Genomic DNA, 6,512 nt, shown 5'->3' with positions numbered 1-6,512 from the left:
ATGAGCTTGTGAAGTTCTGTTAGTTCAATTCCACCCACTTTGAAGACTTTGGCAGGTATCCCATCAGAACCGCTGGCTTTGTTGTTTTTCATTTGGTTAATAGCTGTACACAACTCACCCAGATCTGGAGATACTGCAAGCTCATCTCCAATTTGTTTTTGTGGAATTTGTGAGAGGACCTCAGCAGCTGCGAAAGACTCCTGCATGAAGCCTTGGAGAGCTGCCAGTCACTGGAGACAGCAATGAGCCAGATGAACCAAGGGTGTGACTCAGTTTAGGACAGCTTCCTATGTTCCTAACCCCAAACAGCTGCACCAAAGTTTCAAAAAACAAACAAAAGCACCCGGTGGAGATCCTGATCCCAGTCCTTCTGCGTCATGTCTAGTTTGTCTCCAAGAGAACACGACTAATTGAAAACTGACAGACCCTTCTAACCATATTAGTGGCAGCTTGGGGGGGGGAGAGAGAAACAAGATCTTTAGCATCTCTTTAAAGTAGGTCTAGCACCAGATTCATTGGCCTTGTCTTCTCAGGACAGAGATGATGACTTCCATTTGTGCCTGATCTTTTATCATGATTAAAGCACAGGTTGTCGTCATAGAGACTGTAAATGTGTACGGTACAAAAGTGGGTGTCATAAGTATACATTAAATAAATAATGCTTTTTTAAAAAATATGCTCAGCACTGACCACTTTCTTTCTCAGTTGCATTCAATTTCCACCAAGGGGATACCAGCTCAGCTCAGCAAAACTTTACATGCTCACTTGCCTCAGTTTATTTGCTGGCCGCCACTATGGTAGCAGAAGTTTTCTTTCATAAATATGTTATCATTCCACTTCAAGGGCCAACTTACTAATGACAAAGAACATGCATGGTTGGCTCTGACTTCCAGCGTTGCAGGATGAAGGTTTTGGTTTCTTTCTTTGTTTGTAAACAGTTTCCATCATGTGCAAATGTTGCTCCCAAGAGCTTTCGGGAGAATATTATTATTATTATTATTATTATTCAGGGTTTTTAAAATGATTTTTTTTCATTGTATTAAGAAAGCATTATTGTACAAATTATATACTTATGACAAGTACTGTATGTTCTACTGTACAAAGATTAAAGTTTACACAACTGAAAAGTTTTCTCTTTAATTCTGTTTAGCTATTATAGAATCACAGAATCATAGAGTTGGAAGAGACCACAAGGGCCATCGAGTCCAACCCCCTGCCAAGCAGGAAACACCATCAGAGCACTCCTGACATATGGTTGTCAAGCCTCTGCTTAAAGACCTCCAAAGAAGGAGACTCCACCACACTCCTTGGCAGCAAATTCCACTGACGAACGGCTCTTACTGTCAGGAAGTTCTTCCTAATGTTTAGGTGGAATCTTCTTTCTTGTAGTTTGGATCCATTGCTCAGTGTCCGCTTCTCTGGAGCAGCAGAAAACAACCTTTCTCCCTCCTCTATGTGACATCTTTTATATATTTGAACATTTAAAATCCCCACTACAGAACTGAGATGCATATGAATGATGGCAGCTCCTAGCTTAGCAGGCAAGAGGAGTTGTGGGCCGTCATCCAAATGGATGACACACACAACCTTCTCCCCCTTCCCCCTGAAGCCATTCTTCAACTGCCTTGGAGAGGTTAAGAGCCAATGGACACCTACAAACATATTGTGCCATCTTGTTTCATCTGCCGCAGCTAACAGTCGCCCTGTGTTATGCAACAGCTCTAATGCAACCCCCTCCTATGGCTGCTTCTTTAAAAAGAGAACACCATTTGATAGATCTGCTGACAGATCTCTTATATCATATTAAATCTGGCTTTAAGTGAGGCATGGCAAATATTTATCAGAAAATAATAGCTTAGACTTGCAGGTAACAGTTCTGCCCCACCCCTGAGGCTTGCCAGCCGGCTGCCAGCAAGGTCCTTGACAGTGGCGTAGCGTGGGGGGTGCAGGGGGGGCCGGCCGCACCGGGCGCAACATCTGGGGGGGCGCTCGCACTCACAGCTCTCTGCCCCTACCTGGCTCACTCTCTCTCTCTCACTGCAGTGCTGGCTGTGCGAATCCGATCCGAGCCGCCGGGTCGCCGCCCACTGTGGAGGGGAGGGTGCCAGGCGTGTGGTGCGGTGCAGAGAGAGAGCGAGGGACTATCTGGGGGAGGGACAGTGCAGCGGGGGGGGGGCGCAAATTACTTGTCTTGCCCCGGGTGCTGACAACCCACGCTACGCCACTGGTCCTTGATCCCAAAATTAGCAAATCAGCTGCTTTTTATCATACAAGTGAGCCAGGCAAAGGGCTGTTAACCTGCAACTCCCTCCTCCAGAGTAAACAGCAACAATGAAGGCCGCCAGAAATAATTCAACCCACATTATCTGCCTCAGAAAGGGCCAAACTATACATGACACTAAATCTATCCCTTGGAAGCAGGGTAGGTGTTTAAAATGTTTGTTTGTTTATTCACAAAATTTATACACCGCTTGAGTGTAAAAAAACCCCACAACCTCAAAGCGGTTTACAAAATGTTAAAACAAGGAAACGCAGAAAAAATTACAATACTTTAAAACATACAAAAAATTAAAATACTCAAACAGATTAAAATTCATATGAGCACTGCTAAGCAGGTGTGTTTTTAGCCTGAAAAGAGCAGAGCAAAAGTGCCTGCTTGATATCAATAGGCAGGGAGTTCCACACTAAATGACTGAATCCTTTGCTGTGATCCTGGTGATTATTAGCAATTAGTCTTGAAAGAAAAGCTCCCATTGGTTCCCAGGCACTGAGCAGCTGAAGCACATATGGAGAGCAGCTCTGCCAAAGCCTTGTTCCCACTGTAGAAAAGGGGATTAAAGAGCTTTGCCTTTGTTTTGGCTTGGGTGGGAGTGAGTCAGTAGGTGGAGCCCATATTACTGGCGGTTCAGCTCTTGCTCCATTCAAATATGGCCCCTGGTATAAATTAAACCCTGCTATTGCCAGCAAGGCCAATTTACACATTGGATCTGCCTAGCCCCATGTGGGGATATATGTCTCCAGTATATAATAGGTGAAGTCTAGCACAACTCTCTCACCCCAAGCTAGAGGGGCCAGATAGGGCAGCCGTTGCACACAATGGTTTGGCTCGAGATGAGATTTCTGGTGAGGCAGTAAGAAATCATAGATCCAGCCAGAAGATTTGCAAGGCAAGGTGCATAAGAACTTCCTAAAGTTCTATAGCCTGGGTTATTCCCAACAGATACCATAGAAAAGTATCAAGGCAACAGGTAGCCAAAGTACTGGTATCATCACTCTCAACCCTTGTGTGTTTAAAAGTATGTTTGCTTAACCTAAACCATAAGGTATTCATTACATTAGATGTTCAATAGATTATGCTGCACAGACCTCGACAGTTGGAGTCCCTTGAGCTGCCATAGTTTCCTCAAAACCATTAATCACTGACAAGATGTCTCACACATCCAGTAAAATGGTTTCATCCAAATTCTATGAGTTTTATTCCATTTTAAACAGTTTTAATAGGAATTTTATGTCCAACTATTGAGATATAACATTCTAATAACACGTTACTGGAGCTCCACCAACTGTAACATATGCTTAACATATTATGATGATGATGATATAATCTTTATTGTAACAACTATCATTTCAACTGCTCAAAATACACCCCACCCCGATATAAAAGGGAGTGTTTCTATTTTTAGAACATCTCGCCTGGTGCCCATCACAGCTTTGGGCAGCAAATTCCTCCTTAACAATGAAGCATTTTCCTTTCGCCTGCCCTGAACCTGCTGCTAAGGGTGAGTCAACGGAGCACATTTCACTGCCCTGGGCACCTTCAGGAGGAAGGATGGGATATAGCATGGGTTGGCAAACTATGGCCCAGGGGGCCGGATCTGGCCCAATTGGCTTCTGGATCTGACCCATGGACGGTCCGGGAATCGCTGCGTGGATTGGCGTGGGGATTCTGATAGTTCGGGCTGTGCCATTCCCCCCCCCCCACTGCGGTGGCACCTCCTCCCTCCCTCCTCCTGGCTTCTCCCCGCCCTGTCTAGAGAAGGAAGGGGGCTGGGCTTTGTTGAGCCACCGTTGGCTGAGCCCCATTTTAAGCAGCCCCTCCCTTTTGCACCGCTCATTGTCCCTCTACTGCCGCCAGCTCCTGCCACTCACAAGGCACAGGTAAGCAGCCACCGGGGCCCGTTCAGTGCTGTGGAGAAGGGAGGGGAGAGTCAGTGGGATCCCCCCCCCAAATATAGTCCGACCCCCCACAAGGTCTGAGGGACAGTGGACAGGCCCCCTGCGGAAAAAGTTTGCTGACCCCTGGGATATAGAGTGATTTAATTAATAAATCCATGCCCTTTTTAAGGCAGGGGCACAGGGGGCAATTATTCCAAGCCTCAGATGGGGGGGGGGTCCTTACACATGGAGGCCACATCAACTCTCCAAATGTCCTTCGGCTGTTTGTTACGCACCTATTAGAATTTGGACAATAACACTAAAGGCTTCAGTGTCTAGTTTGCCAAGACATCAAATGTTCAACTGAGGGCAGAATGCAAAGCTGTAGAGAATACTGCTCTCCAACAAGCAGACAGCGTAGAGAAAACATAGCGTCTGAACCCGGCACGCCATGTTTATTTGCACATTGGACAGAGTTGCGCACCATTATTTTTTTGTAATGGTTAGCAAAGCGAAGGTGGCCTGGGCCACTTGCAGCTCCTTGTCAAGCAGCTGGTGTTGGTTGGATCTGAAGATAAGTGCCCTCTGGAGAGCAGGACCACAGATCCGTTCAGGGAGACAGGGCATTTTCTGCTTGTGAAGAAGAGAAGCTTGAAGGTCTTGAACTGGTCTCCTGTAGAAGAATGCTTCCACTAGAGGGGAATGCTGAGCTTCTTTGGCTGAAAAACTACCAGTTGAAATTGACCTAGGAGGGGAAGCTTAGCACTACCCTAGACTTGGGGACGCGGGTGGCGCTGTGGGTAAAACCTCAGCGCCTAGGGCTTGCCGATTGCATGGTTGGCGGTTCGAATCCCCACGGCGGGGTGAGCTCCCGTCATTCGGTCCCAGCTCCTGCCCACCTAGCACTTCGAAAGCACCCCTAAGTGCAAGTAGATAAATAGGTACCGCTTTACAGCGGGAAGGTAAACGGCGTTTCCGTGTGCTGCGCTGGTGCCGGCTCGCCAGAGCAGCTTTGTCATGCTGGCCGTGTGACCCGGAAGTGTCTCCGGACAGTGCTGGCCCCTGGCCTCTTAAGTGAGATGGGCAGACAACCCTAGAGTCGGACACGAATGGCCCGTACGGGAAGGTACCTTTACCTTTACCTAGACTTGGCTTAGCCATTCTTACTGCCTTCAGCTGCAGAGCCACAGAAACCGCCCTCTGCTGCCACCTACTGGAGGCTCCCCAGTTGGGGCTGCAGCCTCTCTGCTGCCACCTGCTGCTTGGAATTCCTTACTGCATGCCTCTCAAATTCTGCTGTCATTGCTTGCATCCCCAAACTGTCAGTAAAACCTAAGGGCACAGACTTCCTTTGGCATAGCAGCATCTTGGGAGAAGGTGGAACATTCTGGACTAAAATCTATTTGTGTACTGCACCTTATATTTTTAATCTCCAGTTGATACAGAGATTAGTGTGGTTGTTAGTCAGACTATCCCCTATACACTGGAACCTGGTCCTGGGTGCTAACCCAAGGGGGGTTACACCACAATTTCCATTCATTTTATTCTGCCTCTGTGTGAGTCTCTCTCTCTCTCTCTCTCTCTCTCTCTCTCACACACACACACACACACACACACACACACACCTCTCACACAATTTTACCTAAAACGCTTATGAAAACAGTAAACCCCAGGAAATAAAACTGAGGAACCCATTTTCTCAGGTTTCCTATAGTAAAAAACCTAAAACTCGATTGGTTCTTCGTGTCCCTATGTTTGCATTCTTTAAAGACAAGAACTAGAGCATGGTGGAAACAAAACAGGTAGAGCACTGTGTGATGCTTATGCTCGAACTGCGTGCTGATGTACATGATCCTACAGGAAATAAATGTGACTTCCATGTATGAACCTGCAGTAAGTAAAACCTAGAGGTGGCAAGTCCACTTGGATAATAAGCCACAATTCTGTTAAAGTACGTTTTGCAGGTAATCAGTAAAATCTCTGACTCTGTTTCCAGATTTGTAAAGGGTGCTTGTCATCAAAAGTGATTTGTGAAAAGAAGAAGCAGATAAGCTTTTGCAAAACTGCAGGAGTATATCCCAGTGCTGGTTGCTGGTAGGGGTATATTTCCAAGTGTTGCTTATCAGGTAATGGAGGTAGTAGTCATAGGGATAAATAATAAAAGCTTTCCACGCAATATTTGGTTTCAGAGTGTGCAGTGAGAATTTGTGACTTGTTTTTCCTGGAGATGGTCAATGTGTTTGTGGACTCAAGCTGCAGAAAAGCATTCAGATGACTGAATGCTCTTGTGTGCCTTCTCTGCACATAAAAACTAGAGGTCAGGAAGAGGGAAGGTTAAAGCCATTGTCTCTGACATC

Source organism: Podarcis tiliguerta (genome assembly GCF_965153285.1).
Source record: "Podarcis tiliguerta genome assembly, chromosome: 9".
Taxonomy (NCBI): Eukaryota; Metazoa; Chordata; class Lepidosauria; order Squamata; family Lacertidae; genus Podarcis; species Podarcis tiliguerta.
The sequence above is the reverse complement of the archived record's forward strand: the minus strand, read 5'-3'. Positions refer to the sequence as shown.